This window comes from Eupeodes corollae, chromosome 1 (assembly GCF_945859685.1).
Source record: "Eupeodes corollae chromosome 1, idEupCoro1.1, whole genome shotgun sequence".
Taxonomy (NCBI): Eukaryota; Metazoa; Arthropoda; class Insecta; order Diptera; family Syrphidae; genus Eupeodes; species Eupeodes corollae.
The window spans coordinates 287,847,535-287,864,451 of record NC_079147.1 but is presented as its reverse complement, the minus strand read 5'-3'; the positions used below and the strand labels follow the sequence as shown (position 1 = coordinate 287,864,451).

Below are 16,917 nucleotides of genomic sequence, written 5' to 3'. Positions count from 1 at the left end.
TTGCGAATGACACCAGATCAAATGTTATGTAATTTAATTTATTTTAAATTATTTTTTATTACTGTTGTATATTATTTGTATTTATGAAAGGAATTGAAAACAAAATAGAAAACTATTTGAATTTAAATTTATGGAATGGTGATAGTAACAAGCTGATCTTAAATTAATTTATTTTAATGAGCTAACTCTTGGTAAAAGTTATTAAACTTAAAATTAAGTTGCAAGATATCTTCTTACATTTTTTGTTTTGTCAGTTTTTTTTCTGAATTTTAGTGATTTTAAAGAGTTCTAACCTTGGATTACCATCAAAGTCTTACTCAATGTCTATTATATTCTTTTGCAAGCATTTTCTTGCTGATATATTAAATGTTTATAAAAATAGGAAGTAAGAGCAACAAATTATCTTATGTTTGAATCTTTAGTTTTAAAAAGAACTTAAAACTAAAATCCTGATAATATTTAATTTTGACTAACGAAGAGACAGATAGATCATTCATTCATTTACCCTTGGAACTTAAATTAAAAAAATGAGTTAGGTCAAAAGTTCGTGTTGTTCTAAGGGTATGACCAATAAATTAAATTATAGATTAAATTAAATCATATGATTAAAGATTAGGAGGAATTATCGATCTTATATTTAATATTAACGTCATCGAAAAGTTTGCTCTACATAACTAATATTTCTTTGATTTCGATTGGAAAAATATAAACAAATTTTACCATAGAAGTGATCGTGTGTCATTTAAGATCGTTGAAAGTTTAATTTAAAATTTATAGGGAACCAACGTCATGAAAATATTTGTATATAATATTTTTTGTTCACATTGATCGATAATAACGATGAGAAATTAGGTCATTTTAAAATCGTATTCTTTTGCAAAAACAAATAACTAATTTGTTATTAGAATTAAACTCCACAAAAACAATATGTTTTTTTTTACTACAATATTTCAATTTAAATATTTTCTAATACCATCATTTCCTTCTTTATATTATTTTATTTTCTCTCCATCAATCACAAATTGATATTTATTAAAAAATTATTAGATCCTATGTTTCTAAAATTAACCTAAAATCTAGATTTATAGCCTTGAGACCTTTGACCCACAAACAAAACAAATTTTTCTCTCTACCGAATTAATAAATTAAACTCATATATCTTCCTAGGAAACAAAAATTCAAAAAAAAAAAAAAATAACACAAGGCATAAGTTCAAAAACCATGTATACCTTGTAGATATCTAAACAGATACATCTTTCGCCGCCAAAAAATTCTCTAAGAAAAAACTCTAAATAAAAATGTTATGTATTTCCAAAATTGCCGCCGGTGATTGGTGATGGCAATTTACAAAACATGAAGTAAAAATAAAATACGAGTATACTTATAATCCATCAAATTAATAATTATGACCGCTTTGTGATCACGTGTATTCTGTTTGCCCAAATTCAAAAAATAAAATTAAAAAACCAAAATCTTACTTCAATAATAATTCATTATAGTCAAACAAAATAAAGAAGAAACACAAAATTAAATAAAATCACCGAAACAAGCAAAATATTCGCGAAAATTTTATTTCGCGAACTTTTAAATGACATCATACTTCTCTACGTTGATGATGATTAGAATTTACATAGACGATACGAATAGGACCGATGCGAGACCGACAAACGTGTCAGTCTTAAATTAAAATTAAAACACTCTGCAACGAAGGTATAAGTCCAAAATGTTCCTAATGATAATTTACTCTTCAAGATGTTGTATTTAACATTGAAGATATCCAAGTAAATTAAAAGAAAAGTTATTGGTCTTTAAGGTCAATCTTAAAATTTGCTCATGATCATATAAAAACGGATTAAGATCAACATTTATAGTTTCACATTTGACTTAAGTCACCTTTTTTATCTTCAGCATAAGTTTTAAGCTGTATTTCCCATAGAAATTCATCTGATCAACAGAAATTAGTCAACAATTCTTCTTAAATTGTTTGATATTATTTATTATTGCAATATTTTTCTTATACTTTAAAATAGGTTTTTAGGGTTATATTTTTTTATTCTTTTGTTGATATGAGCTATTAAGGGTGACCATTTTGATAATTTTTTGAGTAGTTAATTTTGCGAAAACAGAATATTTTTATTTACACAAAAAAGTGGGTTGGGGTCATAATACTGTATAGATCATAAAAATCTATTTAAAATATTGTATCTCAAAATATTGTGAAATTCTGTATGTATAAAATTCTGTAAAAAGTCTGAAAAATTAAAACCTTTTTTTATGATTTAAAAAAGTGCGCACTTTTATATTTTTATTTTCTTATTTTCTCTTTCTCATTTTCTTCTTCTTAATTGTTTGTATCGCTCTCACGTTTTTTCACGAATTGTTTCTGTAATAATCAACAATTTCATAAACAACTACACTAAACTAAGTGATCTGTCAAAACAGCCAATATTATAGAGTATTATGAGATACAGTATTTTGACAGCTCAGCATTTTGAAATATAGTATTTAAAATTTACAATATTTTGAATAAAAAATATTAACCATAAAGCATTATGATTTATCACCATACAGTATCATACAAAGTTTTGATCCTACAATATTTTAAAATACAGCATTTCAACTCGTTCCCTCCTTTTTGCGTAGGCAAAAATATGAAAAACTACCAAAATTTCGAAAAGTCTAACAACAAAAATTAAGTATTAAATCAAAATGATATTCTACATTCAGGCTTAAAAAACCCTATTAAGAATCTTTAAAGGTCTAATTACAAAATAATAATACAATCGATCTACTCGATATTTAAGTACAAAGAAAAGCACAATTAAATGGTACTTGAATTGTATGAGCAATTGTACTTGCAAATGTAACTTTGATTTAGTTTTAAAATCAGTTGAAAGAATTTAAGGTACAAAAAGACCTTAGATTCTAAGGAACAATTGCAAAGAAATTGTAAAGATCAAGTACAAGAGGTTTGAACTCAAGTACCAACATTTCAAATCATTGACAGAGCTGACTTATTAATATATACAAATTTAGAAATTTACTGTCTCATGTTCTCTGATTTTATACGATTCGGTACAATTTTGATTCGAGTTATTTTTCCTAAATTGGTCAACATTTTTAGCAAACATCTTTTAAAGGGACCGGGATAATATCGTTAAAAAGCGATTGAGTGTATTTTTGGTGTAATTTTTTCGATTCTAATTAAATTATTCCCGGTCCGAAAAAAGAACGTGAGAAAATACAAAAAATGTTCAATTAAGTAACTTTTACTTACTTACTTACTTCAGGTGGTGCTACAGTCTGTGTGAACTAGGGCCTCACCCAACAAACTTCTCAATCTAGCTCAGTCCCTATCTAGATGACTCCAGTATTGCGCTCCAAGTTGGGTGAGGTCACTTTCAACTTGTGCGCGCCACCTGATCCGCGGTCTTCCTCTACTTTACTTCGAAGACTTTCCATGCGCTCTACTTGACCCAGCCATCTTAGTCGTTATACTTTTACCCTTCTGGCTAAGTTTACGTCGTTGTATAGCCCGTACAGCTCGTGTTTTCATCCGCTTTTGTCATAGTCCATGCACCGTATACCAGGACGGGGATGAAAATGGTCTTAAAAAGCGACACTTTGGTCCCTCGAGAGAGGACTTTACCACTCAATTGCTTTCTTAGCCAGTGGTTGTTTTCTGCGTTTATAATGGAGCATAGTTAGACGAAGTCCTTGACTACCTCAAAGTTTAGTCTGTCGATATTGACGTTTTGACCAAGACTCGGTGTTGCATGACCTTTCTTGACGACAGCATGTACTTTGTTTTGCCCTCATTAACCGTTAAACCCATTTTTGCCGCCTCTGCCCCAATACTCACAAAAGCCCCAGTGACATCACGCCGAGTTCTTCCGATTATGTCAATGTCATTAGCATATGTTAGTAATTGGACAGACTGATAGTGCCTCTAGTGGGAGCTCTGCACTGCTCTTTCAAGCACGATGTTCAAAAAAATCACATGACAGCGCATCACCTTGTCTAAAACCTTTTCCACATCGAAAGATTCTGTTAAGTTGTTTCCAACCTTTATGGAGCAGCGTGAATTCTCCATGGTCATCCTGCACAAACGGACGAGTTTAGCAGGGATGCCAAAACTAAACTAACTTCATACAGCACGCCCCTGTAGATGCTGTCATATGCGGCCTTGAAATCGGTGAAAGGATGGTGGGTGTCGATTTGGTGTTCTTGGGTTTTTTCAGGATCTTCCGTAATGTTAATATTTGATCAACTGTGGACTTTCCTGGTCTAAAACCTCATTGCTAAGGACCTATCAGGTTGCTGACGATGGGCTTAAGACGTTCACATATTACGGCAGAGAAGATTTTATAGGCGATGTTAAGTAGACAGATTCCTCTATAGTTGGTGCAGTTTAGAGGGTCTCCCTTCTTCAGAATCGGGCAAAGATTACTGAGGTTCCATTCATCGGGCATGCTTTCTTCCGACCATATCTTACAGATTAGTTTGTCCCAGCTATTTAAAAGAGCTCGACATGGAAGCCATCAGCGGCATTATTAGATTTTAGCTATGGCAATCTTTACTTAGTCTAAGTCGAGAGGACGGGATTGTATGACTTTCGTAGTCTATGTTGAATGTATCATCCTGCCTGTCGTCGCGGTTATACAATCTGCAGAAGTGGTCCTTCCATTGACTGCGGTTCCACTATGATGTTTCCACTTTCGTCTTTGCAGCCTACCGTTGTAGGTTTATGTACCTGTGAATTTCGTTTCACCTGTCATTAAACTTTCGAACTTCACGCCTGCTTTTAAACCTCTCAACATCTTCGACCGCACGCTTCTCATGCCTTTTCTTTTTCCTTCTGAGAAGTCGGTGTTCCTCTCGCCTCTTCTGCTCATAGAGCTCATGAGCAGCTTTCGTCCTTTTATGCAGCATGAAGTAACTTGATGGAAGATAGAAACGACATTGCTCAAAACTAAATACTTCATTTATGTAGTATTACTTTTTTAAATGACAGCTACCTCGATTGATAACTAAACCTCCAATGAAGTATATCTTGCCAAATTTGTGTTTATTTAAAAAAATTGGTGAATGTCAAAAACAAACTTTCAGAAAACGATAAAACTTCTCGTTTTCACCTTCTATTAGTCGATTTACAGTTCCTTCTACTTTTTTGTTTTTAAGACTTGACTAGCCCCTTTTAATTGTTATGGAACCGCTTTCCAAAATTGCATTTTAATTTCATTTAAATCCGTTCAGTTGTATGAAACATCTTTACAAACATACATTTTTTCCTAACTCACGAATGGACAAATGACATTCAAGAGGAAGCATAGTGGTCTGAAAAAAATTAACATTTTAACACATTGAACTATTTTCTTTTGTTTAGTGTAGTTTATTTTCTGTTCCGATGGTTCTTATTAAGTCGTAAGGTTTCCCGCCATTTTCTTCCGCGGAGTTAATGCCTAAAACGATTTACTCTTTAAAAGAGTTAAGAAAAATTATAATTTTTTCCACGCTTCTAAATCTATAACAAATCTATCGATTCAGAGTGTATAATCTACATTCTATAGATAGTTTGTTCTCTTTTTTTTTTTGTTGTTGTCTGTCTTTAAACAACTTTTCTGTTACCGGTGAATTTATACGTACATACAGACAATTTATACTACACAAGAACAAAAAAAAAAAAAAACACAGATACAAAATTTATTAGGTACACTCCACACTGATTTAGATTTCAGTTTGTATACTCGTTCGTACGTACTCGTCGTAAATATATACAGTAGAACCCGGATGAGTACCATTTATAACTTTAATATCTAAGTACTGTATGCTATCTTAAATAAGTACTTCTCGCTTAAATGCCTTCACCGCTTAAATGCATTTTATTTTGAAAAATTTGATTGAATGTTATCAAAAAAAAATCGATAGAACATAGAAAAAATTTCCTTTAGTTTTCCTGTGTTTCAGGTCTCAAAATAAAATAAAAATAATGACCTAAGTCTACTACATACATATGTGAACATATTGCCTTTATGGTGAGGCACTTAAAAGGGTTTTACTGTTGTAAATTAGTTATGTTCTCATTATATTTTCTGCGTTTGCAATTAAACACGCAGCCAAACAACACAAAAGTGTGTATAAATTTACAAGCTAGATATTTATCTGAACAAGTACATATGTACATACATATATATTACAGTACATGCCTAAGTAGGTACATATTATAATTTTTGTTTAGTAGGTAATAATAAAAAATGTTTGCAAATGTAATTTGTGTTTTTCCTTTTTTTATTTTGTACTTTTGTTATGTTTTTCCCGCATTTTTCTAAAAATGTGATGATTATTTTTCTGATATAATTACAATTTAAAACACAGAATTGTAATTTCGTTTACTATATGCGATCTGTAATTTGCAGAGGCGGATTTAGTTAGGACTAATTGAACTCTAACTACCTTTCTTGTCAAAATTAATTTATTGAAGACTAACATTTTATTGAAGAATAACATTTTATTTAGCATTTAACGAATTTGAAATAATTTAGCAGTAGGCCCTTATTACCAGCTTATTAAGATAGCTTCCATTTAAGTGACCAAACTCCATACGGGGTACCGGTTGCGTGTTATGTGAGCTTTTTTTGAATTTAATCACCTGGGAAGTAATTCAATTGTTTTTTTTTTTTTTAATTATTATTGTTGTTGTTCTTTATTTATTTGAATTGCTTGATAAATTCTTTTTTTTTTTCTCTTTAATTTTTATTTTGTTTGATTGTTGATTAATACATTTTGGATTAAAATCCGGATGTGAACGCTCAACAATGTTAAGTCAATGAATCATGAGGAAATATTTATTTATTTTTGTAGGTAGTATTTTCTATTTTCGTTCTAAAGATATCAACTCACGAATGTGTATTAAAATTTCGAATTTGCTGAAATTGTTTTACAACATCTTAAAAAAAAATCATAAAATATTTGTTTTTATGCGAAATGTTGTCGCTTTTTATAATTGTTATCAAATAGGTAGGTAGGCTTGACTTTGATTAATTTAAAGTTAATATTTTACTAAAATTTTACCAAACGAAATGTGGGTTGTAGACTAAAAAGTAATGTTTATGTAAGAATCTCTTCTAAGAGTCTAAATTGAAGATTTTTAAATGTAAGAACCTAAGGATTAAACTGATTTATATCAAAAATAACAATAAAATAAATGGTCCCCAAAATTGCCTACTTTAAACATTGTTGCCAACATTTTTCAAGAAAGATCTTGATTCTTGATTGGTGATTCTATTTCAATTTTCATAGTTACGTCTAGGAGGATAACCGTTATATGTTATAATTTTAATACATTTTTAGCATATGTGGAAAATGAAATAATTTCTAAACAAATGATCAATATTTAAAAATTATAAAGAAATGAGATCGATGAAGCCGTTTGGTACTTATTTTTTGTTCTCAGAAGTTTTAAAAATGGTTAAAGTTTATTTACCAAAATTATGAAAAATTTACTTCTACTGACTTTAACTATAAGCACATCAAAAATTAAAAAAAAAGCTTCTAAATGTTAAGCTCTTTAAAAAATATCAAAATAGGAGGGAATGCAACTGGCACTGATATTTTACCGTTTGCAAAAGTATCATTTAAATAATTTAAAAAAACTGCAATGAATAACCTAAATTTGAGCGGTTAAGATTTTTAAGATTTTAAATAAATATTTATTAAAGAAATTTAAAAGAATAATTTGTATATAAATAAATGTTTTTGTAAAAAGAGTTACTATTTAGAATCTGCTCTTATTTTCAAATTTGCAGTTTGCTAAATTAAGGTTTTATTTAACACTTCCAAAAACTACGAAAGTCCTTAACCGAACTAACTCAAGTTTTCAAAACCAAAGAAACTATACATTTTCTGTGGAAATTTGTAAAGATAAAATTGTAAAATTTTAGTAAAATATCGACATCTTTTTAAAGAATTTGCTTAATGGATGTTTATACAGTATTAAGTCAAAACAAATCTTTCTTGGTGGTTTTCTCGAGATGACTCGAGAAAGTTTTGAAAAATAAATTTTGGAGATCAAATCCAAAAACATTTGGAGCTAGAATCTACTTTTTTTATTCTTTGCTTTTTATTCCATTTTGCTTAAAATAACAGCCTGTTAGAAACTCTTTGCTCCGTGAAAGTTTGTTGGAATCGTATTTTTGGAAAGACTGAGTTATTTGTCAAAAATCTGCCAATTTTAAGCACATAAGTTATCCATTTATTGATTTTATAAAGTAACTTATATCAATATAATAACAATGAATTTAAAGCAATGGCAATGCTGTGAGCTCAGTTGGCAATTAATATTTTAACAATTTAATATGTTTGCTAGAAAATCAGGTATCAACAACATTCAATATTTATAAGGACTTTTGCTGAACAAATAAAGACTTTTCATTCATTTTTTCATTTGCATTCAGCAAATCAAATGTTTCCTGCACTGTTAAGGAATTTGCTCTTGAATATTGTCATCTTTGTGTTGCATAAATTATAAAAAACTCCTATAAGGAGAAAGCTGTTTTTGTTTTTTATTTAAGGTTGTACAAAATACAGAAACAATCCAATCTTCAAATTTGAGGGTCTCCGTTTAGCCCAAGAACCTCGAATCTGGTTTTAAATATTAACGTTATTTGATTTTAAGTCACATAAATATCGATCAGCTTCTCGATTAAAATTGAGTTTTGAATACAACAATCTTCTCACCCACCACTGGGCTTTCAATAAAAGAAACTCCCTCTAATTATCTTCAAAACTTTGGATATCTTTTAAAGTAATTTTATCAGCATAGGTTTCACCAAGATAGGTTGAACATTTTTTTGATGAATATACTTTTGCAGCATAGCAAGCTATTTTGGACGGATTCAAGTCTGAAACTCATAAAATAAGTGCTGGTGTTCCCCAGGGCTCCGTTTTTCCTCCTACCCTCTTCCTCATTTTTATAAAAGATCTACTGTCTGCTACTTCTAATCCAATACATTGTTTCGCTGGCGATAGCAGTCTTAGCTTTTCATATTCGTTTCCAGACTCAAAACCCTCCTCTTCGGATTTGGAACTGCAACGGCAAATATGATTACCTCACTAAATTCTGACCTACACAGCAGTGTTTACAATGGGGAATAAAAAATCCTTCGGAATTTAATGCTTTCGAAAACGCAATGCTGCCTTGTATCGTTAAAGCGACAGAAACCCTCTTCGATACTATTTTTGAGTGGCACTTGCATCAACGAAACTGAAAATCTTGACATCCTTGGAATGTGCACCAGCAACCACCTTTTGTGGAGTGATCACATACGTAATATTGCCAAAAATGCCGCAAGATTTCTAGTTTTTTTTTACCATTTCTGGGCTGTTGCTCCAGTAACTTATTTAAGCCTTTAACAGTATTCAAAAAGAGCCTTTAAAATGAAGGGTGACACTAACATCATCAACTCATTTACATCACTCGAACATCGACGCAAGGTTTCTTACCTCACCCTTTTTTACCGTTATTTTTACGGACTATGCTCTAGTGAAATAGCCAGTTGCGTTCCTCCCCTTAAATAATTTAACTGTAATACCCGCGTTTCTAGGAATGCCCATCAGTTTACCCTTGAGCCCAACTTCGGCCGTACTATGAAGTAAAGAGATTTATTTTTTAGCCGAACTACGCGAATGTGCAACGCCTTGCCACGTTCTATCTTTCCCTGTCAATGCAATGTTCAGAAATTTAAAATGAATTTACACCGACATACACCTCCTAACCCCCCTAGTGGTACCCGTGGCATGATGGTTAGTGCGTTGGACTGTCATGCTAGAGGTCTTGGGTTCGATCCCTGCCTATGCCATCTAAAGTCTTTTCACGGGTACTGCCTCTTGCGAGGAATTGACAAATTCTCCAAGAGTAACTCTTGTCATGAAAAAGTGCTTTCTCAAAATTAACCGTTCGGAGTCGGCATATAAACTGTAGGTCCCCTCCATTCCTGACAACATTACTCGCACACCGGAATGGTTGAGAGTTGTAAGTCACTAGGCCTTGGTTCTCAACGGACTGTCGCGCCACCCAATTTATTTTATTTTACACCTCCTATCCAACCCTTCCCTCTTTTCCTAATGCTCACACTGTGTCTTTGGCATATTAAAGGTATACAAAACCTTTTTAGTGCAATGTCGAAGTAAAGACTGAATTCAAGTTTTTGTATTTAATTTACACAGCAGAAAGTTTTACCTACTATTTTGTATGAAATAGAACAAGTTCAAAATCAATGTCTACTCTGAAAATATCGGTGGCAAAAACCAAATGGATTTTTTAAAATGTTTACCAAATGTCAAAATCGTCATTATCAGTAAAGTATATTTTGTTTGTTCAACAAATAAAAAAATACTTTAATGACACCTAAGTTTCCTAATCTAATTAAATTGTTTAACAAAATGACGTAGCTAGGTTCACATATATGTATAAATTCTTACTTGATTATTCAACTATTTATTTACTTATACAAATTAAAGATATAATTCATCACAGGAACATTTACTACTTAAGCTTATAGATAATATTTAAAAGTAATTTGGCTTGATAACTTTATACATAAGAGTATAAATATTTGCTATATGTGTAGCATTTTGTGATTAACTATATGCTTTAATGTGTCATTTAAAATTATAATAATATTCTTACATAATTATTTTGTTGAATGGAACAAGAAAAACGGTAAAAATATTAAATGTTAAACAAACAAATACCAAAAATAAATAAATACAAATATTCTTCTTATGAACTCTCGAAAAAGTTGTTCGCTCGAAAATCAATCTACATTTTTCTAATTTGAAGCCTTCTGTGCACAAAGTATCTCGTCAGAAGAGAATAGGGGTTTCATCATTCTGTTACCAAGTAAATTGTATATAAGTTTCAATTTCGACGTTTCAAACTCTTACCAATTATGAACAAAATGTGAGTTCACAGACCTTAGCTTTACACAAGCTGCAAGAAATTAACAGTACACCGATAAACGTGTATATGTGCATTGTGCATACATCACGTGTGCAGGTAGCTTTAGAGTTTTTTTTTAAAAGATCTGAAATAAAATCCTAATCCAAATCTAAATGAATATTGTTTGGTCAGCTTATAGTCGTCATTTCATTCATATTCATATTCATTTCCAAAGTAACATCAAATTAACCTTTATTTATATACAACATTCATAATTCTTAATCCCTTAAATATTTATTAGCATTATACCATCACAATCAGATACCTATTTCAACACTCAGTAATTATAAAACAAAACGACAACCAACCAAAATAAAAAAAAAACCATTGAATCATAATTTAAACAAATCTCTAGTCAATTTACTTGTACTGTTAGCCCTGATGTTAAATTCCCTTCGCGCATATCCTTTTTCATAGACCAACAAAAAAAAAAACAGAATGAAAAAGTAAGACAGACACAAATGCAGAAGGTATATGGAAATATCATCCCAACTCATGGCTCATTAAAAACGCGACTTTCCAAATTGGTCCTTTGGGTTTAATTTTTTTCCCATTAAATTATCCTGGAGATTCTTCCTTTGTCTGTAAAAAGGTGGTAAAATATATTCTTTATTTTTTCGCTGTCTGTTTTCTACTTTCACAATGTTGCCTCTCTCTAATCCTCTGCCAAAGGGATTCATTAATATTGCATGAAAGGATTTACGAATAAATTCGTTTTGTTGTTATCCTGACGCTGGCATTTTTTTTTTTAATTTTTAACGACTTTACCCTGCAAATACCATCAATCAATTAGCTCAACCTTTCTTAATTTTTGTTTCTTTAAATAAAATTTCCTTTTTTTCTATAAAATAAAAACAAAAACTAATCTCGAAATTCATTGTTTTTCAATTTCAGGTGCTTTTTGACTGTTTGGAACATTTTTAATAATTACGTTAATAGTTGTTAAAAAAAATCGTTTTTTGTTATATTTACTGAAAAAAAATCTTTAATTTTGTGCAATTATTTCCTCTCATTAATACAACAAAAATAGTAAACCAAATTTTTTATTTTTATTATGAAACAAAAGAAAAGAAAAAACAAAACGACAAAAAATCATAAATAACGCGTTTAAGTTTCCTTAATACAAAAATTCAACAACAAAAATTCAAAATCTCTCTCCAAAATGTTAAGTTTCGTTTCGGTGTAATACATTTTACAATACACAAATCAATAAATAAAATGCAATAAAAATAATAGTATACCAATAAAGTAATTTTTAAATAATATACCAAGTTTAAGTTTTATTTAAAAAAAAATCAACAAAGATATAAAACAAAATTTTTAAAACAAGAATACAACAAAATCCATCATCAATTTGTTCTAAACTCCAAATTACAAAAAAAGTGATTCCAAAAATTTATGAATTTTTTCGACAAACAACAAAAAAAAGACAAAAATATTTGAAAAAATAAGAAAATGATGTGTAAATGAAAACAAAAAAATATATTTGAAACAACTAAAAATTCAAATTAGTGTGTTGGTTGAACAAAAACAAATAAAAAAGCATAACAAAAATTTTAAAAATTTTGGCTACAGAAAAAAACACAAAAAAAACCATGAGGACTAAAGAAAAATGAATATTTGACAATTTCACGGATTAATATGTAAAAAAATAAACGAAAAAACAAAATAAATTATAAACAAAGACGCGTGTTTTCGTACTAACGCATCTTTTTAAAAAAAATCTTGGAGCAGTCGTTTCGGAATAATAATTATTTATCAACTGCTAAAGCGGGGTTCGGTTCGTACAGTGGATTCGCATGAAGGTGAGTTTTTTAACTTTACTCCTTTTTTTAAATATACTTTATCAGCTTTAAAGAGTTCTTAAATCTACGCAACATTTGAATTAATGGACATTTATTTTTGTAGTAGGGTGCAACCATTCAAAAGAAAAAATAATTTGACAGCTGGCTTAGGAAAAATGTGAAAGACAGGAAACGCTAATTTTCGTTACTGAATTGTGGTAGAAGCACAAGCTGTAAACGAGGGTATCGGTAAACGTACTAGAAAAGTATATTGTTCCAATTGATGGCGCCAGTGCTGAAAAAATGTTGGCATAAGATTAATAAATGCTCATTGTTAGTGGCTTAGCAGTTCATAAGTTTACGTTTTTCAGCAATTTACTAACTTAGCTAAAAATTTTATCATTTGCTTTCTAGTAAGTAAAATACTGCTTCGATTTTATTCAAAACGTGCATCTGACCACGACTTAATTATAGTGACACTTCTTGAAAAAAATGAAGTAAACAAACCTAAATATGAGAACGGACCTAATAATTTCAACTGTCAAAAACTCAGAAGTCATAAGAATTAAGCTAGTTACTAAAACTTAAAGTAGCCATTTTCGCATTTTAACGTTCTTAAAAATTATTTAAAGGTAACAAGATGCATAAATTGTTAAATTTTATACAAAATCATCTAACAAAATGACTAACATTTTTTACTTGCAACATATAGAAATTCTATGGCAAGTTTTGCGTTCGTAAAAAAATTCCATCTCTAGATTTAAATCAAACATGATATTACGTAGCCTAAAAAAGTAGATTCAGCCCGTCTGTGTCTCTGTCCTGACTTCTACAACCTAAAGAATTATGTCGATTGACTTCAAATTTAGAAAAAGAAAGGTTTTAAGCCAATTCGTGTTCGGCATTTTTTTTTTCGAGAACCTAAAATTCGAATTTTTTCAAAAACAAACAAATGTATTTTTTTTAAATTTACGCTAACATTTTTTTCTTGAATTGGCTTCTTTCTATACCCGTTTTTTGTTGGAAAATCTATCCATAGTATAGTATGATTTAAAACGAATAACACAAACAATATCCATAGTATGAATAACACCGATAAAAGTTAAAGCAGAATCTTACTACGGACGGGTTTTTGATATTTATACGAGTCTCGAATGGATCTTTTGTGATTTTGTTCTCAAATGTTGGTACAATTGAATTGCATTTGTATCTCGATGGATGTGTTCGTTGAGTAGTTGTGCATTTGGAATTATGTAAGTGTTTTCCATTGCTGAACAAAATCAATCTGTTACTGTTGATATTCTTTAGTTTTGTTTATGAAAACGGACTCTATGTCCATTTTTTTTAGTTTGATTAAAACAAAACTATATTTTTTGTACACAAATATGCAAATAAAAAGACAATAACGCATTAATTTTTTTTTCGACTCCTATCCTCGACTTGAATCTAGGCGAATCATTTCTTCTTGAAAATTGTCAATTTTTTGGTTTTAGTTTTTGTTTTTTGCCAAGTTAATTTTAAAATTTGATTTTCACAGTTTACAGTGTTGCTTGTATTATTGTTCTGACAGATCTTCTTTCAGTTGTACCAATTTTTAAATACAAAAATCTGGCTACTGCGGATCGTTTTGTTGGGAATTTCTCACTGTACTATATATGGAATACCAAAAAACGCACTTAATACAAAGAAAATATTATTGGACTGCTCCACAAGGGAACCCTCCATAGCACCGTTATATTTCTTTTTAAGTTCTCTTAATCAAACGATTTCAATAATTATTCTACTGTCTCAATACAAATTGATAATCAAAAAATTCATTAACTTTTTTTTTTCTTGAATTCGATATCTTGAAAATGGATCATTATATTTTAACAAAATTGAAACGTAAAAAGTATTTTAGAAAACTCTAAATAACTACATACCACAAATATTTTTAAACTAAATTTGAAAAATGTTACACATAGAAAATTAATTGAAAAAAAAACGCTCTAACGCTTTTCAATTAAATTTTTTGAAAATTAAGGTTCTTATGAGAAATGAAATGGCGTCAAACAAAGCTGTTTACGGGTATATTTTTAATTTTTAAAATACAGACAATTTTTTTAACAAACTCTTAGGGACATGAGCAAGTTCGTACAACCCAGTCGTGCATTTTCTTTTCAATTTCTTAAACAGTGTTCAGCGTTGTTTTTAAGTATCAAAACTTTAACGCTTAAATAGGGTTATAACATGTGAATACATTCTTACATTTCGACATTTAAGAAATCAATGTAAACTGTTTGTAGAGATGTAGAAAATAGTGGGTCGACCATTCCGTCCTTCTGTCTGTCCTCGCCTCTACAGCTTAAACTTTTTAATCGATTGAGTTTAAATTTTGACGTTAACGTTTTAAGAAAATTCGAGTGAAGCATTTATTTTCATTTCTTAAGACCGATAATAACAGCAGGCCCTAAACAAATTATATATTCAAAAATAAAAAAATCAAATTTACTCAGTATAAAAACTGTATTTATAAATCGATCAAGGATGGTAACCAACACACTCAAGGATATTTTTGATACCCTTATAATCCCAAGACATAGTGTGAGCATTAGGAAAAGGAGAAAGGTTTTGGAATAAGATGTTGGTGCATATTGTGGTAAGGCAATACACATTCGCGTAGTACGGCGAAGTATACCCGAAGTTGGACTCAAGGGTATACTAATAGGCTCGAATATTACAATGCAATAGAGGAAAGGAATGCAACTGGCTATTGCTAGAAAGCACAATCGGTTGAAAGTCAAAAATGCTGAAACAAAAAACTTTACGCCGGTGTTCAAGTGACTCAACGTTGATGTCATCATCGATAAATTTAAGTGTTCTACGTTCAATTCTGTCTAAGAGACCTAAGTAAAAGCACCAGCCCAGAGATGACAGTTATACTCAAGCTTCGGACGTTCACATAATATAAGTCTTATAGTACCCGTGACTTGATGGTAAGTGCGTTCGACTTTCATGCCAGAGGTCGCTGCCTGTGCCATCTAAAGCTTTTTGCATGGGTACTGTCTCTTGCGAGCAATTGAAATATCCTCCAAGCGTAATTCTTGTCCAGAAAAGTGCCTTCTCAAACTATCCGTTCGGATTCGGATTAAAACTGAAGGTCCCCTCTATCCCTGACAACATTACTCGCACACGGAAATTGCTGAGAGTTATTCCTCGAATTGAATATGGTCAAATTTATAGAATTGTAAAATCGAAGTAGCAGTTTTCTTACATACAAAAAAAACACAAATAAATAAATGTATTGACTTAAAAATTATTTCATATTATGCAAAATATTGTTGTAAACATAAAGTAACGTTCTTTGAAAAATCCAATCAGCACTTTTTTTACAAGAAATAACAAATGTTGAAATCAAACTCTAGAATATTATACATAAGATTTGAAATTTCAACTTTTTTATAAAAAATAAAACCTACAAAAACAACTAAAAAACGATTAAAAACTGTTTTCGACTCAAGTTTCTTGAAAACGAAGACAGATATTGAATTCAAACTAATTTTATATTTTACACAAAATGTTGTTATTAATTAATCTTTAAATACTGGTAAAAATATCGACGAATGGGCACAAATAGTATGTTATCAGTGTGGGTCGCATCCCAGACTCTTAAAGACAGTGTCTTCTCTAAATCCCCCAATCTGCCCTAACTTAATGAATTTCATATCTTTGACTGATATATTCCTACCCTTAACTTAAAATAACCTTTTTTATAAGCAATGTTTTCAATTATTTTATAGAAAAAATACAAGTGTCATTTTTCTTTTATATACAATTCAAATTTAAAGCTCATTCAAAAAAACATTAAAAATTACCAAAAACTACTTAAAGCCTATCGAGACATATTAATCTCTTTAAAACTCTTAAAACACCAAGTCCTATATTTCTACGAAATTCATTGCATTTCCTATTTTTCCCATAAAAGATACTTTAACTTAATACAAACAAAACAAAACACCTCAAAAATACCAACCAACTTAAATTCTTCGATTCTAATTTTATCGAGTGTTTCCGTCTACATATATACACAACCTTTTACTAGTATACTCGCCCACTTTAACTATAGAAATTAAATAGAGATCCTCCATCGTTCAC

At 30.3% G+C, this 16,917-nt stretch overlaps 1 protein-coding gene across 14 annotated transcripts in view; it reads left to right on the top strand.

The window, feature by feature from the left end:
* The window catches only part of LOC129939153 (zinc finger protein 250), a 149,694-nt gene that overhangs the window by 24,035 nt on the left and 108,742 nt on the right, over positions 1-16,917 (top strand). For all 14 annotated transcript variants that reach the window (XM_056047040.1, XM_056047054.1, XM_056047041.1 and 11 more), the window contains exon 2: positions 11,894-12,804. The gene's annotated coding sequence lies outside the window, so the exon portion shown is untranslated. The remainder of the gene's footprint in view (positions 1-11,893; positions 12,805-16,917) is intronic.